Genomic DNA, 24018 nt, shown 5'->3' with positions numbered 1-24018 from the left:
TGTCTATTTGTTATTCCTTTTCCTTCTCCAGCATCTCGGTACGGATTAAACTTCCTTTTTTTTCTCCACCTCTCTCTTACTTCCCGCCTCCACTCCGTCAGTACCCACCTCCTGGTCTTCCCTCGTTTCTTCCTGCCTTTCCCTCTCTTTCCTATCATGTACTTGACCACCACCACCACCAGCACCATCACCACAATCACCACAGATCTCTACCACGCCAAGTACACTTCATCCTTTACCTTCCTCCTCTTCCTTTACCCTTTCCAACTGCACCCATCCTCCTCCTCCTCCTCTCCTAGGTACTATTTATATTCACCCTCAAGGAAACGCCAGGCAGATTTCACTTTATACTTGGACCCTTTCGTATCGCTCTCCTTTTCCCTCGCCTTTCTAAGTAGGGCACCGTGGCCTGAAATACCACGCAGGGGCATTATTCTAAAACGGAGGACGAATGCGACCGTGTTGTTTCTTCCAAGCGAGTTTGATCATGTGGTTCGTGTTGAGGTGTGTTCTGAGGTGTGCGTGTCCTTGATTGGGCGAAATGGTGGTGGCGATGTGTTGGTTTTAGTTGGTTGGTGTGGGGAATAGGTAAATGAATAAATGAATGAATGCATGTATGAATGAATGAATAGGTAAATGCATATCTACGTTTTCTTTTGCTTTTTTTTTTCTTTCCTTCTTTTTCTTTCTTTGTTGTTGTTTTTTTGTTCTTATTCTTATCGTTCTTGTTCTTTGTCTGCGTGGAAGAACAATACAAATTCATTTTTATGTGGTGTGTGTGTGTGTGTGTGTGTGTGTGTGTGTGTGTGTGTGTGTGTGTGTGTGTGTGTGTGTGTGTGTGGTTTGCATGCATTTTTCCTCCACTGACTTTGCCGAGGAAATAATCACGGCTAGCAACGTTGTTTCAAGTTGGGCAGGGCAAGGCTGGTGGCGGTGTGCTCTGGGCTCTTAGCGGGGAAGCTGGTGTAATGCACTTGCCACCTTACCAGGCCCTGCTGCTGGCTCACCGGTAACAGCAGCACCCCTAAGACTTGTGATGATAGCGGTTGTAATAATGCACTCAGTAGGTCTTGCTCATGTTGGCCTTACCTTTAACAGCAGCAGCACTAATACTTGTGATGGTTATAGTGGTGGTGGTGATGATAGCAATGATTATGATGATATTAGTAGAAATAATAGTAATAATGATGGTGGTGCAGTGATGATATTGGCCTTACCTGGAACAGTAATAATTCTTGTACTTGTGATGGTGGTGGTGGTGATGGTGATGGGTGCGGTGATAATAACAATGGTTAAAGATGATAGTGATGGAAATGATAGTGATAGTGACAACAGGAGTAAAATCTAAAAAAAAAAAAACAATAACAATGGTGATGATAATAATGGTATTGATAATGGTAACGTTTTCTTTACTGCAGGAACAACACTACATTTGCAGCCATAGTAACAACAATAACAAGAACAGCAAGTCGAGCGAACAACAAGATAACACTTCCATCGTCATCCTCATCACCACCGCCTCCACCACCAACAACAAGAACCATAACAAACTTAATCCAACAATAACAACCTTAATAACTATAACAGCGCCGCCACCACCACCACCACCACCACCACCACCATCTGTACCGTATTATCGAGCAATCAGAAGGTTTATGAAAATTAACTTGACCTACAACTTCACTGCGACCAAATGTATATATGTACACCGTATATTTCTATATAATAATACCATTTTCCAGCAGTACAAAATTCCACAGCTATCATTTATATCAGCTAAACTTTCACGATAATAACAAGTAAATTTTTCTCTCCACTATAATTTTTCCCTACGTGAGTGTGTGTATACATATATTTATTTTTCACTGGGGGCCTTTACCTGGACGCTGGCTTTGGAGTGAGAGGGAGAGAGAGAGGGAGAGAGAGAGAGAGAGGGAGAGAGGGAGGGGTCTGTCCACTTAAGGGAGAGCTGCCCACTCGTCCAGCCCGCTGCCGTCCACTCTCTTGACGTCACAAGTCATCATAATATTTGTAGAGTGGCCCTGAAATAGAAGTTCCTGCCAGGATGTGGTCTGTGACAGATTAGATTTGTCCTGGCGTGGGTGGCGTCGCTCGGGCTCGCGTTATGTGTCTCCTGCCGGCGTGGAAGTGTGGCTGGATTACTGGGAATGTTCAGCAGGGTCGAGGAAAGTCTGGTTCATGTTTGCGTGTGTTTGGGAGTTGTTTTCTGTTATTGTAGGAATGCTAATGATGATTATGTTGTTGTTGTTGATATTGCTGCTACAGTAATCTTCTCCTCTTCTCCTTTTTGCTGCTCCCATTAATGGCCGCCACACCGGATCATTCTTCTCCAATATGCTAGTAGCGGTAGTAGTAGTAGTAGTAGTACATAAGAAATAAGGGAAGCTGCAAGAAGTAGTAGTAAAAGTAGTAGTAGTAGTAGCAGCAGCAGCAGTAGCAGCAGCAGCAGTAGTAGTAGTAGTAGTAGTAGTAGTAGTAGTAGTAGTAGTAGTAGTAGTAATAGTAGTAGCAGTAGTAGTAATAACAATAATAATAATAATAATAATAATAATAATAATGCCACTACGACTGCGCTTGCAAACACTAATACGCTTCATGTTCCTTGTCTCTCCTCCTCCTCCTCCTCCTCCTCTTACTTTCCGCACTACTGTCACCACTGCTGCTGCTACGGCCATTCTGTTCCACCTGCTGTTGTCGGTACCAAAGTTAGAGGCAGTAGCAGACTCAGGCTTGGAAGAAAATTGTGAAAAAACTCTAGATGTCGATGGCCACTCCTGCCGTGTAACCTTGGCGAGTGCGGCGCTGACTACCTCCCTGACAGCCTTTTCGTGTCTCATTCACAATTTACATCCCATCCTGCAGCCGCTGAAACACCATCGCCTGAGCACCGTACATACTCCAGCTTGGCGTTACGGGTCGTGAATTTGGTAACCGCACACGAGCACTCGACCTACATACAGTGTGACCAGGCTGTATTTCTGTATGATGTAGTCTTAGGAAGGCACGTGAATCCTACTTTTTACAATTTCTGAAATATGTAGTATCATCGGAACGTCTTAATTTTGCATTATATAGTCTAGTTAACAATTTTTTTTCTTTTTGGTAGCGATAAAATACCTTCATCCTCATATTTATTTTTTGCCCCATGGCTGGTCAACTTCCTGCATTAAAAGAAAGAGAAAACATAAGAAGAAAATGGATTCCTTTGTTCTGGGGTTACCATGCAAAGAGCGGCACATGTGGTAGCATGGCAGTGTTGAACAGATATGTGACTCGTTTCATGCCACACTCTATCCAGGCGTGGCGGAGACTCATTGCTGGTTCTTCCCTCGAGGCAACCTTTCCCAGTGACTGATGGCATACATTTCTCACGAGTCTAAACCTTCCTTTGTGTTCGATGCCTGGAATGTGGTGATGATGGTGAATGTGATGATGGTGGTGGTGACGTTTGCTTTCAACACCAAATAGACACACCAGCTTGTCATCTCAAACTACACACACACACACACACACACACACACACACACACACACACACACACACACACACACACACACACACGTTCAATCAGTGCATACAACCTGCATTACAACATCGACTGTCGACTCCAGCCTGTCCTTCAATAATTACCTCTCGTCCTGCACTCCCTCCTCTCCCTCCTGTCCTTCCTCTCCCTCCTCCCCGACCTTCGCTTTGCATACCCCCCCGTCCTGTCGCCCGAAGCACTCCGTCGTACTTTGTCGTGTTATTGTGCGACACGTTTTTTCTATTCATGACGTTCCATCATTTCTGTTCTGTGATGTTGATGTTTGCTTTAATTCGTTGATGATTAAATGATGGTCCTTTTCCCTGTGTCTCTCTGTCTGTTTCTCTCTCTCTGTCTGTTTCCCTTTCTCTCTCTCTCTCTCTCTCTCTCTCTCTCTCTCTCTCTCTCTCTCTCTCTCTCTCTCTCTTTGTCATTAATTTTGACATTTTTTTTGCTGTTCCTGAGAATTTTCCTCTTTTAAAATCTTTTCTCAAGTTTATATGTATTTTTTATTATAATTACGATTTTAAAGACTGATTATTTTTCCTTCATATTGTTTCTTTGTTCTTTATTTCCCGTGTCTGTTTTTTTTTCTTTTTTTCTTATTTTATTAGTTTTAAAGACACTTCCCCCTTTTTTTCCCCTCAAGTTTAAATTTCCCACAATTTGTACGGATTATATTAGAATAGGAAAACTAGATAGAAATTAGAGAAAACAGTGCATAAGTCTCGCAAGTGATTAAAACCTTTAGCTGCATATTATAATTCCTACCACCACCACCACCACCACCACCACCACCTGTCTCTCTATTGTCACACTTCAAAACCCTCACGCAGTGTATAATGATCCATTCTTTTTTCCCGTACCTATTAAAGCACCGCACATCAATGGCATGAAATATTGCACTTTGCTTCATTACGCGTCGCCTCTCCGCTCTTCATCCCTCCGCCGCATAATTCCCTCATGAAATTAGAAGATAACCGTAAATTGTTGATAATATTCGTCCCGTCAGTCTATTGGTTTCCTTCCTGCAGCGTTTTATTGTAACTTAGCAAGAGAGAGAGAGAGAGAGAGAGAGAGAGAGAGAGAGACAGAGAGAGACTTTTTGTCATTCATTTTGAACTAAACAATGAAAGTGATCGAGAATTGAATGGATGCGTAAAGGGGAACGTGCATCACTTTCGCGCCCGGGACACACACACACACACACACACACACACACACACACACACACACACACACACACACACACACACACACACACACACACACACACACAGGCTAACACATTAGTTATTATCACTGACCAATAGCAAGAGAGAGAGAGAGAGAGAGAGAGAGAGAGAGAGAGAGAGAGAGAGAGAGAGAGAGAGAGCAATTCTAACGTAGAGAAATAAGGGACGTACATTTAAAGGAAAAAAGAAAAGGAAGGAAAAAAGAAGGAACAAAACCAATCTTCCTCTCTCTCTCTCTCTCTCTCTCTCTCTCTCTCTCTCTCTCTCTCTCTCTCTCTCTCTGTCTCTCTCTCTCTCTCTCTCTCTCTCTCTCTCTTTGGACTTCCTTTCTCTTAGCAATGTTAAAAAGACCAATAATTTTCTACATTTTGAGATTTCTTCTTTTAGTAATCTTTGTATTTTTTCACTTTATTATTATGATCCTCTCTCTCTCTCTCTCTCTCTCTCTCTCTCTCTCTCTCTCTCTCTCTCTCTCTCTCTCTCTCTCTCTCTCTCTCTCTGTGTCTGAAATGTGCTGCAAATGATGCTAGAGGCGGCTGATTATGGCTCCCCGAGGTGGTTATATGACTGGAAGAAGGGGCGGGAGGAGGAGGAGAAGGAGGTGGAGGAGGAGGAGGAGGAGGAGGAGGAGGAGGAGGAGGAGGAGGAGGAGGAGGAAACGCGTGTGGTCTTATTGTTTGCTAAGATGATATGTCTCTCTCTCTCTCTCTCTCTCTCTCTCTCTCTCTCTCTCTCTCTCTCTCTCTCTCTCTCTCTCTCTCTCTCTCTCTCTCTCTGTCTCTCTCTCTCTCATTTTTTAAAGCAGTTTTTTAAAGTTAAAATCAGGTTAAGTTAAAAGGGAAATTAAAAAAAAAACAGAATTTTGCATCTAAGACTATGAAATTTAGAACATAAAAACCTAGGAAAACAAAGAAAGCTGCAAGAATCCGTCTGGGCATCACGTGACTCCCTTACTAAAGGTTATCTACCTATACCGACCTATCGAACCTCATAGCATATACACAATAGTTGATCCTCAATGTGAACCTTACCAATACCCACCTAACCTTACCACAGAATATATCTAATAGTTATAATTGTCAGAGTGAAAGGGAGACCGCTGCGGTGGGTGGTGCTGCTCTCTTATCAGGCGTATGGTGCAAGTAGAGCCGGTAATGACTCGTAAATTACACGTAATGGCATATTAAACACATTAAACGCTGCTATTTCAACGTGGGTAGCGCTGTGCTCGTGGCTCGCATCATATGAGCGTTGGTGGCAGCGTGGTGTGACTGTGCAGTGTGTTATGCGATATGGCGTGTTCTGCTGTGCTGGTCCTGGTCGTGCTGGTGGCGGCGGTGGTGGTGGTGGTGGTGCTGGTCTTGGTGCTTGCGTCTGGTATTCAAATGTTGTGGGTTATCCTATGAATTATATTTGTGGAAGAGGAAAGGAAACATTATTTTTTCTTCTTCTTTTAGTTGTGTTATTAGTGATTTTAATGTAGTGATGTTAAAAATAGGGATAAAGTTGAAATGGTAGGCGTGATAGTAGTAGTGATAGTAATAGTAACGTAGCTGTATAATATTGGCGGTGCTAGTTACATATAGTAATAGGTTTAGTGGTACGTTTAGTAGTAGTAGTAGTAGTAGTAGCAGTAGTAGTAGTAGTAGTAGTAGTAGTATTAGTAGTAGTAGTAGTAGTAGTAGTAGCAGCAGCAACAGCAACAACAGCAGCAGCACCTCTATTCACACAGCAAAGCAACACACACGCCCACCCACCCACAAACCCACCCACCCACCCACACACAGACACTCACACACACTCACTCACACACACACGAAAAAATACGTAACTACCAGTGTACACAGGATTTACACAAACACAGACGCATACCTAAGTTGAAGGTTAAGAAAACAAGACAGGTAGCGCAAGGTGAAAAGACGAGACAAAAAAAAAAGGAAACTGGAAAAGAAAAAGAAAAATAACAAAGGCTAAGTTTTCGAGAGCGGATACACTTTCCTTCCACGCGGAGTCTCGTCAATATCGCCAAATAACAGACATGCAGACGACGCCAAAAATTCGGCCAATAGTTCCACGGCTCGCCGGGAAATAGTTGGCCAATTTTCTCTGTCAAAGCGACGGAGAGTTTCGTCCCGCGGTGACTCCAGTAAATGTGAAAATATTTGAGCTGCTTATGAAATTTCGAGAAACTTTTTGGGTTGGTTGCGTGAGAGAGAGAGAGAGAGAGAGAGAGAGAGAGAGAGAGAGAGAGAGAGAGAGAGAGAGAGAGAGAGAGAGAGAGAGAGAGAGAGAGAGAGATTAGAATAAAGTACGGTACACAGTTTAATCCATAAGTGTCGTTTAATGGATAACTAAATAAGAATAACTTGCAGTGCACAGTTGGCATGAGAGAGAGAGAGAGAGAGAGAGAGAGAGAGAGAGAGAGAGAGAGAGAGAGAGAGAGAGAGAGAGAGCGGGCACCCATAATGTTAACTGATGCTTGGGGAATTCAAAATTAATTATGTACATGGAGTCACACAGCATCCCTAAACGCAGCCTCGCGGTCCGCCGCACGCCAACACATCTCATTGCGCCTAATTACTGACGAATATACTTGCCCGCACCTCAGTTCACGTCGATACACCCTCACTTGCTCACATTCATCCTGAAATATACACTCAAAGCACTTTTTTCCCCGCGGTACACTCACTTGTGCTCCAATACACTCCTGGACTGTATATACTCGCCTGCTTTACTCGCTCACCCACACTAACATACTCGTATACTCATTTGCCCACATTTATCTTGATATGTACGCTCGTCCAGTAAACAATCTTTGGGACTTTCATTTAGCCAGTTTGACACAACCGACGGTGATATTCGAAACATAGTGCTTGGTCTTCGGAAATGATGGTAGACCTGCTATTCCACTACCACATGGCGCGTCAAACAGGCCATATAATGATGATCGTATTTTTTCATACAGGTACAGGTATTTAATTCATAGCTGTCGATAACCGCCAAAGGGCAACTAAAGGAAAGATGCCCTCTGCGTTAAGAAATACATCATGCACGAATACCAGCCCTTCCAAGATATCCTGTATCGTTACTTTTCGCACCCATCGGTCATCTGAATAGTTTTATGAACGAGCGTACACTCAAAGCACTTTTATACCTGCAGCACCCTCATCAAGTACATTCCAGTACTGTATATTTCACCCTTGTTCGTGTCCACATTATTCATTCAATCTCACACTCATTATTACCCTTGAACACTCACTGACTCTCATCCATGAATATCTTTGTGTTGTGTGTTTACTTTATTGTACTCACTCAAATTTCCACTATTCCTTTTCCCTTGTCTATCTAAATTAGCTTTCTATTTATTTCCATATAATGTTTTTTTTTACTCATTCTTATTCATCCTGATCTGTTCATATCAACTTTCACCCATATGGAAGTGAATTTATTCCTGATTCACTTTTACGTAAAACTTCCATCAAATTCTGTTTTTAGGTGCTGCCAAATGTATCACAAATATATCATGTTGAGTTTACTAACTGGAGTGTGAGTTTGTGTATATTTTGTCGGTCCCCTCACATTACTACCTGTTAGTTTGATTATGTGATCCGTACTTCTCTGTCCATCTGTCTTTTTCTTCCTTTGTTCAAATAAAGTTGGTGAGATCCTGTATTCTTGTTGACGAGAGAGAGAGAGAGAGAGAGAGAGAGAGAGAGAGAGAGAGAGAGAGAGAGAGAGAGAGAGAGAGAGAAGTGAGGGAGGCAGGAGTGGGGAGGTGGAAACGGATGGATGAACAGAAAAATATGCAGACAAACAGACCGAGACAAAGACAGAGGCAGACATAGAGACAGTCAAACGAAAATCAAGAGCAACACTCACAAAACACACTGGAGCACAAAGATACACAGACATTAAAAGAACAAAAACGAACATACATATACATGAATTAAGGAATAGAATAACAGAGAGACACACACGCTCACACATGCGCACACACACACACACACACACACACACACACACACACACACACACACACACACACACACACACACAGAGAGAGAGAGAGAGAGAGAGAGAGAGAGAGAGAGAGAGAGAGAGAGAGAGAGAGAGAGAGAGAGAAACAAATTAACTTAAACCAAATTGTAAGAGAAAAAAAAAAGACAGAGCTACATATGCATATTACACACACACACACCCACACACACACACTAATACATAAACATGATTAAGGATTATTATTATTACTATTAATGTACTGAATACATAGGACGGGAACAACACAAACACAAGTAAGTAGAGTATAATGAAACAACTTTAAGCTTTAGTTACGTATGAAATAAAATGACAAAATTAACGAAAAAAGAGAGAGAATAGGTCACTAAGGAAATGATAAATACACAAAATAAATTAGTAAATAAGAAAATAACGTCAAAGATGAAGATTTCCAACACTCCTAATGGCTAAAATAAAGCAGTGCTCTTTGCTAGGCTGCATGGATGGGCGTGTTTCCCTCCACCATCGCCTCCGTACTCCGCGTGTCTCCTTTGCTGACACGCCATGTTTTGAAAGGAACTTTGAAGCATTAGGAGACCAAAGGTTCTCTTAATATGTGACTGCAGCCGCCTGCCTCATCTGCTTCTCTGCTTCTCTGCTCACTTAGATACCTGGGTGCTCTCTCTCTCTCTCTCTCTCTCTCTCTCTCTCTCTCTCTCTCTCTCTCTCTCTCTCTCTCTCTCTCTCTCAGTTTTACTCTTTTTTCTACTTTTTTCTCTATTTTCCCATTATTTTTTTGTTTGTTGTTTGTTGTTGGTGTTGCTTGTGTTGTTGTTGTTAGTGTTTTGTTGTTGTTGTTGTTGTTGTTAATCGGTGGTTCTTTTTCTTGTGTTAGTTTATGCTCTTGTTTATCTTCTTTCCCTCCTCTTCCTCCTCCTCCTCCTCCTCCTCCCGTCTCGGTCACTCTATGAGGGTCCTGTAAGGTCTTTTGATGTGCCATTAAATGCCGGCAGGAGGAAGTAGCCGTGGTGAAGGCCGGGAGGGCAGCGGGAGGACGGCAGGTAGGACAGGAGAGGCAGTGAAGGAGTGAAGGAGGCGAGGCATCGGGAAGGGTCGCGTATCATCATGGTTTTCAAAGCACTTGGTTGAATTCTGCTTCCTCACTGGGACCGCTGTGTGAGTTTGTTTGTTCAATACTTACTTTTTTTTTTTTGCTTATTTCGGTTCCTGGTTTTCATTGCTTGCTTGTTCTCTTTTATATTTGTTTTCCTCTCTCTCTCTCTCTCTCTCTCTCTCTCTCTCTCTCTCTCTCTCTCTCTCTCTCTCTCTCTCTCTCTCTCTCTCTCTCGTTTATGCTGTTTTTTGTCTTTTTTTTATTTGTTTATCTTTTAAAGGGAGAAAATGAAGGTTAAGGGAGGAAAAGTGAAATTAAGGCAGGAAAAGGTAAGGTTAGCGGAAGCAAAAGCAAAAGAAAGTTAAGAGTTAAGAAAGGGAAAGTAAATTTATAGAAGAGAAAGTTAGCGTTAAGATAGGAAGAGTATATATTAAAGAGAGGAAAAGTTAGCGGTAAGGTAGCAAGAAGGAAGGGAAATTAGCGTTAAGGTACCAAGAGGGAAGGAAAAGTTAGCGTTAAGGTAGCAAGAAGGAAGGGAAATTTAGCGTTAAGTTAGCAAGAAGGAAAGGAAAAATTAGCAAGAGGGAAGGGAAATTTAGCGTTAAGGTAGCAAGAAGGAAGGCAAAAATTAGCATTAAGGTAGCAAGAGGGATGGGAAATTTAGCGTTAAGGTAGCAAGAGGGGAGGGAAAGTTAGCGATAAGGTGGGGAAGTTATTTTTAAGAGAGAAGAAGGAGGAGAAAAACCCAACTCTCTCGTACATCTCAAGTTTGGTTATCTACACTACGATATAAACTGTACTTACCCATTAGATGCACAACCTCCCAGCGTCCCTTCACTCCAAAACACACGCATTTACCCACCATCACCTCACCCATACACAAGAAACACATTAATCCTTATAAACGTGAAGAATTAAAGCATTATAGGCACCCACCCTCGGCTACAGACTGGGAATTAAACTATAAGACAGGAAAGTTAACACGGAATCTAAATGTAACAACAGCAGTATATTCCAGGCAGATGACTTTATGTACTCCTAAGTCACTGCTGGGGAAGATTCATCGTCTTTCCTGCCTCGCATTAAGTTTAGGCGCTCAATAAATTACCAAGAAGTTCTTAGAGCATTGCCAGCCAGTCGCGTTCGTGGCAAGACGGAATAAGGAACAAGAAAAGCGTGATGGGTGGAGGATGAGAGGGAGAGGGAGAGGCGGATTTGGATGAGTGAGAATAGAGAAGAAAGATAGGAAAGGATCATAGAAGGAAAAAGGTAATATGGGAAAGGGGTATGAAAGAGGAATGATGAATAGAAGAGAAGAGGGAGAGAATGTGTATGTATGAAAATGGGTGAAGAAAAATGTGAATATGTGATAAAGGAGGAGGAAGAAAACAACACTAAATAATGAAAGGGAATACAAAGGTGGACACATTAAAGATAGAAGAGGAGAAGGAAGTGTGCATGCTTGATAATGGGAAATAGAAAAATACGGATGGTAAAGGATGATAAAGAGAAGGAAGGAAGGAAGGAAGGAAGGAAGAAGATATATATGATATGGTATAGAAAAAGAAGAAAGCATAATGGGAAACGTGCATAAGTTGAAATGAGAGTAGAAAATATGAAAGTATGATAAAGAGAAGGGAGGAAGAGGAGAAAGAGGAGGAAGAGAAAGCTAGGTATATAATATGGAAAAGAAAAAAAAAACATTATGGGTAAAGAAAACGAGAAGATAACTTTCATGGGAAAAAAAGGGATGGAGAAATGAACAAATAATATAAAAAAAAAACATGCACAGAATATGGAAAACAGTTATAAAGGGGAAGAAATGAAGATGAAGAGGGAAAGAGAAGAGGGAGAGAATGCGCATGGGTAGAATGAGGTGAAAAATATTAACGCATGATATAAAGAAGGGAGAAAGAGGAGACAATTAAGTGCAGAAAATGGGAAGAAGGTACAGAGGAGAAGAAAACATGCTGGATAAGAGAAGAGAAGAGAAGAGAAGATTGGGAGGGAAACGTTTGTGGGAGAGAACAGGATAGAGAAGTAAATATGAGAACATGGTAAAGAGGAGAATGGAAAAAGAAGACGTGGAGACGAGGTGCAGAATAGAGGAAGGGGCATAAAATAAAAGAAAACATGATGGATAAAAGAGAAGGGGAGGGGAAGGTGCATGTAAGGGAAGGAAGAAGAAAAAGGAAATATAAAACTGTAGTGAGGAGAAGGGAGTAAGAAGAGATTATGCAGAAAATGCAAGAAAGGTACATAAAAAAGGAAGAAAGGAAGATGAGGCGAGGAGAGAAGGATTAAGAGAAGGATGTTCAAAGCAGTAAGGAAGAAAGCAGAAGACAAGAAAGAATACTGAAGAGAAGAAAGAGGAGGAATGAGATGATAATAAACGGACAAATTGGGAAGAAACCATGAAGAAAATAAGATAAAAGAGATCTCGAATAAAGCGCGGAGGTGAGGTGGGAGGAGATTAGGAAATGAGAGAAGAAAACCTGATGAAGAGAAGTGAAATGAGAGGAGGAGGATGCGCGGAGGAGGTGGGAACAGGAGTAGGAAAAACAGGATAATTGGGTTTAATCTTCGAATATATCTATTTTTCCAGCTGTGTAATTGCGTCCTTGTGCACTGAGTAAAAGTGTCTTGCTCGTGTGCTTTACGATAAGGAAGGAGAAGACGAGGAGCACGTAATAACATTCATATAAGAGAGGGAAAGGCGAGACAGAGGAAAAAAGTAACTAAGTATACACAGGAACGACAAAATATGTATATAAGCTGGCTAAATTACTGATGGCATTAATACCACCAACAGGGAGGCAGTCTTTTTAATGGTATTTTTCTGATAATTATGAATAATCAGACTTACACTAGAGGGACCCGTTAATGTGTTTCGTTAAGTGTGTCTGTGTGTGTGTGTGTGTGTGTGTGTGTGTGTGTCTCGTATAATGTGATGTAAACTTACTTGAGTACGTATCATTTCATATCTTACATAAAATCTATCATAATTTCATCTGTCTTAGAAATATATGTAGAACTAAGGAAGAAATTACGTTTCAACACCACATCCCTTAACTTTTGAACAATGTCACACTAAAGTAACAAATAATTGCTTTTATTCGTTTATTTACATTAATTTTGCATTTTATGATTCAACCACTCACAGTTTCTACGTAGTATATTTTGGTGGTAGCGTTCTATGTAAAACCTAAAGATGTCACTCTCCAACACCATATCCCGTCACTTTTGAACATAATCAAACTAAAATAACACAAATATTTACTTTTATTTAACCTCATATATTACTTCCGCATTTCAGGATTCAGTCACTCACAACCTTTACATTCATTTTTTTTTTTTTAGTTTTCTCTTCAAATGAGTTTTCGGTTCTTTGCTCATAACTGCTTCATTTGAGCCATACATGATCCCCCTCGCTCTTGAGAGAAGGAGACGGAGTGTTTGGAGAAGGAAGGCAGAGGGCGAGAGTGTAGGAAAGGGTGCAAGAGGGTGTGGAGTGAAGGGTGAAGGGTTAGAGGGAGAGTGGAAGGGCTGGAGGGTGTAGGAGAGAGAGAGAGAGAGAGAGAGAGAGAGAGAGAGAGAGAGAGAGAGAGAGAGAGAGAGAGAGAGAGAGAGAGAGAGAGAGGGAGGGAGGAGAAGGTTATAGTACTGTAAGAGGTCTCAAGATATTTACCTTCTTGAAGAGTAAGAAATGAGGGTGCTCTCTCTCTCTCTCTCTCTCTCTCTCTCTCTCTCTCTCTCTCTCTCTCTCTCTCTCTCTCTCTCTCTCTCTCTCTCTCTCTCTCTCTCTCTCTCTCTCTCTCTCTGTGCCTGTATTTCATAACTTTGTTTCTGTGCAGCCTGCCACGTCGCATCTCTTCACTTACACACACACTCACGGGTTCTTATCAACATGCATTCGTGGAAGCTGCAATTTCTCCCTTTCATACACAACATGGGAGACAGAGAAGCTAAAGAAAAATATATATACGACTACGTGAAAAAAGCGGAGGTTTGAATATGTTTCACTCTGCGTAATTGAAAATATTACCCAATAAATTTAATTAAGCGAAGCATTCATTGAGGTAACTAAATATAAGTACTAATTTTCCCAGCTTTCCAGAATTTTACGCCAATTTATGTGTGGCGTATCTTGGTGGCTGGCTGGGAGGGAATGGTGGTGGTGGTGGTTGTAGTAGTGGTGGTGGTGGTTGAGGGGACAGAGGAGGGGGAGTTGAAGTTGGGGCTAAGTAGTTAACTTTAATGACAGAAAATGGCTTAAATGCACAACAATTACTCGTGTGGTTAATTACTGGCCGAAGTGACTCGTGAAGGGCGAGAGGAGGCAGGCAGCCCACGGGGTTTGAATTATTAAAGCCTTTGGAAGAGAGACCACCTCTTGATTAATTAATTTTACACTTAGGGGAGCGAGGGGAGAGAGGGACGGACAGTGGACTCAATGGTTGAAGGATGAAGAGGGGAGTGAGAGGAGAGGGAAGTGAGAGGGAGAGGCTGAGGGAAGGAATCATGTCATTAAACCAGATCGATCCTACAGGTGAGGTCAGCGTGACACTATTACCTGTGGCGTGACATTCAAGTTTCATCACATTCATGTCTTCTCTGTTCCCCATTATACCACCGGCACTCACTTTATACCCACTACTGCCACTCTCACCTACGCAATCTACACCTCTTCCATTACCTATACATTGCCACCTACAACACTCAGATCCCATCACTGTAAGCTTTAGCGTGACGTTCAGGTTTCATCACACCCTCAGGTCTTTTCCATCCCCCAATCAGGACCTGTCTGTGTAAATCTTCACTCATCATCATTATTATTATTATTTTTTTTTTTTTTGGGCAGGTCACGTCACTGTAATATTTTTTTTCAGCCTTCATCAATCCAGTATTTTAACTATCACCACTTCTTTTTTTTCTTTCATCCATCATCTCAAATATTTTTCAGTCACCGTCTTCTCAACAATTTTTTACTCTAACCATCATTACTACAGATTTTTTCCCCCTCACTGCCTCCAATATATCTTCATCCATGGCCAATAATTTCCTCGGCAGTCTGACCCTCCTCTTGCTCTTCATCTCTTCCGAGAAATTCAATCTCAAAGAAACTAATTAATAAACTCCCTGCCTGCACTTCCCATTCATCCGTTTGATTGCTGTCAGGGTAATCAGATAGACTCTTGCCTGATCGGCTTGTCCCTTCACTGTCCACCATTCCCGCCACTCAGAGCCTTGGTACGCAGAAGAGATGGCTGTGTTGTTATAATGGAATGCACCCCTTTTATACTTTACATTAGTCATTTGTGTCTATATTCTTTCATATCTTTCACTGGTAAGCTCTGAAACTCTCTACGGATTTTGTTTCTTCTTCCTTTCTACGACTTGGGCTGTTTCAAAAGAGGAGTATCAAGACACCTTTTGATCTTCACTGGCTGACTTCTTTCGACTCATTTTCATTTTTGGTTTAAACGTTTTTCCTCCTTTTCCCAATTGGCCAGTCTTCTTGACAAAACAGCTCTTGCATAATCAGAAGAAGCGATCGGTGTCCCGAAAACTTCCACCATCATTCAGCTGAAGCTACAAAAGAAGGCAAATTGCGTTATAAATGAGCGGTGGTGTCAGAATATCCGTAGAAGTCTCAGTGTTGTCTCCTCCCTTTCCGTGTACTGTCTGTCTTCAGCATTAGTTTGTTCCCTTGCTCAAAAAACACTGCTAAATGAAGATAAATCGTGTTATGGATGAGTGACAATTTAAGAGCATCTGTAGAAGTCCCAGTGTTGTGTTCTTTCTCTTTCCGTGGGGTGCCGTCTAGTGTCTCCCTCAATGCTTTGTTCCTCCGCTCAAGGGCATCCCGAGCACCAACTTTGGTAAATGGTCCCCGGATGCTGGCGAGTCGTGAACAGCTTACCAGAACACACGCCATGGCCGCCAATCCCACACCCCGCTTGCCATTCCAATCAGGGAGGTGTCGCGGGGTCACAAGAAAGAAATGGTGTCTTCCCTAACCCTCCACTAACTCCTCCATTGTGCTTTCCTTCCTTCCTTCCTCCCTTCCCTCCCTCCCTCCATTTCTGTAGTTACTTTGGAGCCACAGACCCACGAGCACCCTGACCTAAGGCTAAGGCTCTCCGCCCACACTTTGTCTTACGGGTCTCCCCAACTGTTTCTTTTTCGCTCTTTCTTCTTGCGTCCCCTTCCTATTCCCTTCCGAGCCCATTACATTCTTCCTGCTTTTTCCTCCTCCTCCTCCTCCTCCTCCTCCTCCTTCCAGCATCACGGTCAGCACGTACGCAGTGAAACACAACTCGCCAACTGGAAGAAACTTGTGCATGGAACAAGTTTCATTGAGTTTAGATTAGAGCTTCCTCCTTTACCGTTAACTCCTTCACCTTTCTTCTTTTCCCGTAGCCTTCTCTCTTTTATTCCCTCTCTTTCTCTTTATTTTCCCGTCTCCAGTTCCTCCCTGTCCTAGCCTCCACTTCCCCGTTCTTGCCTCGCTCGTCTTTCTCTGCTGCTTTTTGTTTCTGAGGTCTCCCTAACCCTTCATCCCACGTCCTCCTCCTCCTCTTGTCCTCGTCTCTCTGGTTTCCTCTTTCCTCACCCTCGCAGGATTCCTCACATGCCCACTTTCCTCCGCTCCTCATCATCTCGCCCCGCCGCACACCATTTTTTTTTCCTCCTCACTTGTCCCTCCCTTCCCGCACAGTCACGTCAGACAGAAGGAGTATCACATGACCTTGGAAACTGGAAGAGAAAATGTACTTCTCTAAAATGCCACGAAGTAGACACCACGTCTCGACTCTCCCACTTCTTCCTGCCTCGCTTTCTCTCCCACTCCTAAGCTCCCACGTATTTTATTCTCCCCCAACCCGTCCCTCTCCATTTTCTTTCCCCAGCTCCCCACCTCGGCTTCACTTCTCTTTTTACTACCTTGCTGTCCTTCCCTTTTTTTGTCGCGTGTCCCCCTGCTCGCCTCCATTCCCCCTTTCACACATGGCCCTGTAGCAGTAGTTTTTGTCTGGCGTAAAAATGTGTTTCTCTCTCTCTCTCTCTCTCTCTCTCTCTCTCTCTCTCTCTCTCTCTCTCTCTCTCTCTCTCTCTCTCTCTCTCTCTCTCTCTCTCTCTCTCTCTCTCTGGATCGCATCACAGATTTCAGGCTTGTAATCAGTAATCGTGTTTTAATTCAGCAAGAAGACAAAGGCACGCAGGGTTATGAATATGTAATGTAGTTCACTTTTTATGGCCAGTGTTAAATATTCTTAATGAGGTGCATGTAAATTCTTAACGGTATATTTTGTGGTTGTTATTATCATTATTATTAGTAGTAGTAGTAATGGCAGTGGTAGTAGTAGCAGAAGTAGTAGCAGTAGTAGTAGTAGTAGTAGTAGTAGTAGTAGTAGTAGTATCATTCCACAAGTATCAGATCTCACAAGGAATCTAACGATACTCAAAACACAAACCGCTATCTCATGAACTCCCCTCAGAAAATTATTAGGACAGATCACAGTTGACTAAAAAGAGCGGGGAATAGCGACAGACGGACCAATGACAACGTGCTGAATGCAATAAATAAATGCATGATTACCCGTATTAATGTGCAATGTAACCGAGAATCATAAGTGGCACGTTGCAATAATAATGTAGTGATCTCAAAAGTTTACAAGCAATGATACAAAGGAAAAGAAATAGAGGGAGATGACGAGTGAAGTGCCTGGACAGCTTCATAAGAGATACTGGAAACAAGAGGAGGGCACAAGATTTGTTGAGGAGAGACAGAAGACCTGGAGAGACGGCGTTTCATGCTCCCGACGTTGATCAGCGCACATTGGTAAGATAGGATCGTAAATGTAAACAGATGGCGTGACGGGCGCACAGGCAGAAGGGGGAAGTACCAATATAGCGGCAGTGTGATGGCACATTCCATTAAGTTTCAATACGGTTAGCTTGGAATTATGGAGGGGCGTGGAATTATTCGATATCCGTGTGTGCGTCATTCTCATACATGATTAACACCAGGGTAACCACGCGCGCGCAGACACACACACACACACACACACCACACACACACACACCACACACACACACACAATAGAAGGATTTCCATCACCTCTTCAAAAGTCACCACATTCTTCATTATCATTATCATCGTCATCATTGTTTTTAATCATATTTGCCTCCTTCTCTTTCATCATGTTTGTCATCATCACAGTAACTGGCATGGACGTTGTCATTATCATCATCACTTTTGGTCTTTATCAACATCACCGTCACCGTAGTCATCGTCATCATCGTCCTTGTCTTTACACTTCTACTTAGCTATTTTCTTATGTTCTCAGTAATAGATGCTTTAATTTATCATAAACTCGCAAAGAACAAGAAGTTTACTGTTCATTGTTCTTCCTTTGTGTTCCTCCGTATCAATTCAGACATGTCATGTGGTGATGCTGTACTTTATTTTCTTTACGAACAAAAGTTTATTTCAGTTCACTGTAAAGTAATATAAAAAAAAAATATACTATATATATATATATATATATATATATATATATATATATATATATATATATATATATATATATATATATATATTATATATATATATATATATATATATATATATATATATATATATATATATATATATATATATATATATATATATATATATATAATGATCTTGACCTAATCTGACCTAAACCTTGAATCCTGCGACCCTATATTGATTTTCCTCATCCTTAGGGAGGTGCTCGTGACAAATTACCAGTCTCTCTCTCTCTCTCTCTCTCTCTCTCTCTCTCTCTCTCTCTCTCTCTCTCTCTCTCTCTCTCTCTCTCTCTCTCTCTCTCTCTCTCTCTCTCTCTCTCTCTCTCTCTCTCTCTCTCTCTCTCTCTCACACACACACACACACACACACACACACACACACCACACACACACACACACACACACACACACACACTTGCATTCTTTTTGGTCAATTTTGTTATTTTTTTTGGTTCTATATCCCCGTATGGATATATTTTTATTTTTTTTCATTTTCTACCTTTGAAATTTATTTTTATTCTTTATTTTATTTGCGACGAAACTGCTAGATAATTTTTATTTCTTCACTTTTAAATTTTAATATTTTGTCCACGTTCTCTCCTCTCTCTCTCTCTCCTCTCTCTCTCTCTCTCTCTCTCTCTCTCTCTCTCTCTCTCTCTCTCTCTCTCTCTCTCTCTCTCTCTCTCTCTCTCTCTCTCTCGCTCTAATCAAATTTCCTTCTCGTCGTATTTTATTGGTATTCAAAATTTCCTCCATTTATAGTTTGGCTTTCATTTTGGCACACCCCACCCTCTCCTTCCCTTCTTCCTGTATTATTACCCTAACAAACACGAGCGCCCCGCCCTCTTCCCCTCCCTTTGCCTTTCCCTTCTCTCCCCTTACAAGGTACAATATCGCCAATAATCGCTCGTGCACACCTTATCCATGCTGATCAGAGAAGGGTGGAGCTGCGCCGGGACGAGAGATGAGGGCGGCGGGCAGGCAGGCAAGCAAGGAAGCAAGGAAGCAAGGGAAGAAGGAATAAATTAAGGTCCAAATAAATTGATGGTATTTAGTATAGGATTAAAAATTAAGAATTTAAGATGAAAAATGTTAAAGCCTCACTGTATTGGATTTAAAGAAATGTAACTGCAGGATGGAAGGAAGGAAGGAAACTATGGTCGAAATAAAATCAAGGTATTTAATATGGGAATAAAAGATAAGAAAGTACAGATAAAAATATTAGTCTTGTTGTGCTAAGTGAAAGAAGTAATGATGGAAGGATGGAAGGGAGGAAGGAGGAAATAAATTAAGGTTGAAATAAATTAAGAATATTTAATGTAAGAATAAATGTTAGGAAAATAGGAGGAAAATATTAAAGCCTCGCTGTGGCTAACTGAAGGCAGTAATGATAGAGGGAAGGAAGGCAGAGAGAGGAGGAAATAAATTAAGGATGAAATAAAAGTATGTTGGTATTTTACAAAGGAATAAACGTTAAGAAAGCAGGCAGGAAAAATTAAAATCTCGATGTGTTAAACGAAGGAAGGAAATCATAACAGAAGGAAGCAGGCAAGGAAGGAAGGAAGGAAGGAAGGAAGGAAAGAGAAGAAGTGATGAATTAAGGAATTTAGGAGGTAAAACTTTGGAAGTACGTAGGAAATACTAAAGCGTGCCTTCACCTAAATAGAACAGAAAGGAAGAAAAGGATGAAATGAAAAATGAAGATATTTTATATATATATTTTTATATACTAAAATATATATATATATATATATATATATATATATATATATTATATATATATAATATATGTATATATATATATATATATATATATATATATATATATATCTATATATATATATATATATATATATATATATATATATATATATAAGACAAAATTGAAAAAGAAATATCAAAAACTTTTGTATTGAATAAAAAAAATAAAAAAAATACGAAAGGAAGGAAAGGATAAATTAAGGATGAAAGAAGCTGAAGATATTTAATATATAAAAAGAGACTCAGGCAGTACGGAAGAAATATTAAAGCTTCGTTGTCTGAAATAAAAAGAAAATAATACGTGACTGGCGGAAGGAGGATCGCTTAATGGATAGCAGATGAGATCAGGAGAATAAAGCGTTAGAAATTTTAGGACGAGAGTCAGGAAGGCGCGGAGGAGAAGGAAGGAAACAATGTGAAAGGAAGAGGAAGAGACCAGGGAGGATAAAATATAAAATAGGAGCAAGGAACCAAAAAAGAATATTTTGCTTGGAATATTTTTTTGTTATCAGGGAGGCAGTTTAGTAATTTCATTTTTCCACAGGTATGTGTACACCTTGGGACACCTGTAGCACACCTAAGAGAAGGTAAATGTGAGCCGGTTTTCTTCTTTATTTACTCCTTCACCCACTTTCGCCACATATGAGAGGGTAAGAGTGACAGTTTTCATCTCTGTGTACCTTGACACACCTTTGGCACACTTGACAATAAGTATAGCATTTAACTCCCATCTTTACTTATAAGATTCATCATCTTTTTCTAAACCTTCACTCACCTTTGCTACATTTGAGAGGGTAACACCTTGACACCCTTTCGAACACTTGACAAAGGATATGTAGTGTTTAATTATATCTTTTGTTTTTACACCTTGACTCACCCTTTACCATATTTGGGAAAGTGAGAATGACTTTATTTTCATATTTGTACATTTTGACATATCTTTGGTACACGACAGATTAAGTGTAGCCTTTAATTTCTACCTATTTTTCTTACACCTTGACTCATTTAACACACCTGAGAAAGTAAGATTGACTTGTTGTTCTCATCTTTTTTTTCCCGTAACATCTTTCTTTAAAATTATAGAACCTCTTATGCATTGCCTTGTTTGTCCCATAATCAACTAACCTTGACTTACGCAGCCCCTCTGTTTAGTAACCTTGTCTCGTTCGTGATTTTCATCTGCATTATTAGTAATTTACCTGTCTAATCAGCGTAATGTGTTTTAATTATTTGTCTACTTTATTGTACACCCCTATTCATCCTTTCTGGCCTGTTTTCTTAATCTCTTAGTATCAAATTGTTCCTGTGTTTATATATATATTTTTTTTTTCGTATTTTTTGCTCTTTGGTATAATATAATTTGTCCGTTTGGTCAAGTTTTATAATTCAATGATATAAATAAGTGAAAAGTGCCCCTGGAAGGATGACGAGAAAGAAAAGGAGAAAGATGATGTAGAAGAGGAAGAGAAAGAGGGAAAGGAAAAGGGGAGGATGCGAAGGAGGAGGAGGAGGAAGAGGAAGAAGAGAAAGGGAAGGATGACGAAAAAGAAAAGGACGATAAAGGGAGGAGGATGAGGAAGGAGGAAAAGGAAGAGGATAAGAGGGAAAAGAGGAGGATGAAGAGGTGGAACAGGAGGGGAAAAAAAAAAAACGAGGAGGAGGAAACAGAGAAAGGGAAGGATGACGAAAAAGAGAAGGAGGTAAAGGAGGTGGATAAGGAAAGAGAAAGGGAAGAGAAGAGGAAAAGGAAGAGGAAGAGGTGGAGCAAGAGGAAGAAAAGTAAGAGGAGGAGGAAGCAGAGAAAGGAAAAGACGACGAAAAAGAAAAGGAAGACAAAGGAGGAGGATAGGAAGAGGAAAAAGAAGAGGAAAAGAAGAAAAGGAAATAAAAAGAGGATAAGGAAAGAAGAGGTTTTAAATAAAGGAAGGGGAAATAGATGATAAATTCCCTACTTCCACTTCGCAATTGTTTTCTACATATTTACGGAAAATGGGAACACTACTAAGTACCAGTGTGGTGTGTGTGTGTGTGTGTGTTTGGGAAAATTTGCAGTACACGAAGCAATCCAGTGTTTACGACTCATCGGCATAAAAATTCAGCGGCGTTAGCTTTGTTTCGGAAGTTGTAATTATACGCAATGCAGTTAATTATCCTTATTCCGGAGCCAGCCGTGAGCATGGAGAGAAAGAGTAAGAGGGGAGAGAGTCAGTCAGCCAACGAACCATTCAGGCAGTCAGTACTGGATATTAACGTACACTATTGTTTAACACTCACCTACACTGCCATCATCAAATATCCACTCAAGACCAAACGCTGTGATCTCCTCCACACACGCCTGCAACAGACTCACCTGCCGGGCGGTCATTACATCAAACAGCGGCAGGTGTGGTAAGCCGTCAACAAGATCACAGTGATACAGATTCCCTGCCTACGTCAGCGTCCTTACACGGTGAGCGTGGTTCACTAATCTGGCCTTTGTGGACGAGTGGATAGGGAGTCTCCTCGCTGCCACTTAAGCCTCACGTCAGCGTGGGTGGCAGCTGACCTTATCTATGGTCGAACTAGGGTTCAGAAGTCTCCGTAATGTTGCTTCTGTGGATAGGAAGAAAAGAGAAAATTTGTGATTTTTCCTTTTCCTTGCTACAAAATTATATAAAAGGTTACAGCGCAAAAAATATATATTTTTAAAAAGCTATAGTTGATGTTTGCGGAAATTTGTCTTGCTGAGGGACTGATTTGGGGGTGCTCACAATGGGCTGAATTGCCATTGTTGATGGATGTTCTCTGGAGATGAACACCCTAAAAATCCTTCCCGTGCTACTCGTTGATGTACTGTACCTATATGCTACAAAAAAACATTAATTCGAAGTGTATGCTAACGACCACGTGATCGGTGATACACACTCTATAAAAGGGTTATTATAAGCTAATACTCGCAACTAAGCTATCAGTGTTTTCGCATTTATTTGTAGTGTCCTACCTACATATTTACTTTGAAACTCTTTTCAACTGGTTTCCAGAGGGACTAATGTTTTAGCTGATAAATCCAGAAAAGAATCTTGCAAGTACTTCAGTTGTACTGTGACGGCAGAAACCGTACCGAGACGAAAGGATCAGCCGATATCAGACACTGATTTCTCAAAAAAAAATAGATAAATAGATAAATAAATAAATAAATAAATAAATAAATCTGCTTAATTTGAGGTGGGAGATGTAACTTTGCAGTACTGTTGTAAAACAGGTGTGGTGTGGCTGATTACACAAACATATCAAGAAAGAAAACCAAAGTGTGAAAGGATGAGTTGTATTTTCCACAGAAAGCTGGAACTCGGAAAAGACGATTTGAGACACGATGTAAACAGGACAAAGTGCAACTCAGAGAAGACGTTGAGAGACGCGTTGTCAACAGATAGTCTTCACCAGCGTCCTGCTAAGATTTTCATATGTGTCAGAATTTCTAAAGTTTTATGTTAATAATATGACTTAAATTGATAAACTAAACTTACATAAAGGAAAAAAATACTATTTGTCCCAAGATGACGATACGTCCCAGACCCGAGATAATATGCATTGTATTTAGTACGTTTTTTTTTTTTTCATATTTTTTGTTCTCTGATTGATGATGGTGGATGAAAATTTCCTTAATTTCATTGTGTTGTTTGATATCATACACATGATTTTTTTTTTCCAGCATACCGTTTTTTTTTTTTTTTTTTGTATAATAAAGTCAGCTGGTGAATCTGGCATAATATGCAAACGCCTCAATTAGTCACCTGTGTTAGATAACAATCCTTTCAATTTCGGAG

The 24018-nt window shown here is 40.8% G+C and overlaps 1 long non-coding RNA gene across 1 annotated transcript in view; it reads left to right on the top strand.

Moving 5' to 3' along the window:
• LOC135112847 (uncharacterized) overlaps positions 1 to 20803 on the top strand; it is a 233143-nt gene extending 212340 nt beyond the window's left edge. Inside the window, exon 5 of the long non-coding RNA XR_010274579.1 lies at positions 20757 to 20803. This is a non-coding gene — a long non-coding RNA (uncharacterized LOC135112847). The remainder of the gene's footprint in view (positions 1 to 20756) is intronic.
• The last annotated feature ends 3215 nt before the right edge of the window (positions 20804 to 24018 follow it).

This window comes from Scylla paramamosain, chromosome 24, assembly GCF_035594125.1.
Source record: "Scylla paramamosain isolate STU-SP2022 chromosome 24, ASM3559412v1, whole genome shotgun sequence".
NCBI lineage: Eukaryota > Metazoa > Arthropoda > Malacostraca > Decapoda > Portunidae > Scylla > Scylla paramamosain.
Note: the sequence above shows the minus strand (reverse complement) of the source record. Positions and strands in the feature narration are given on the sequence as shown.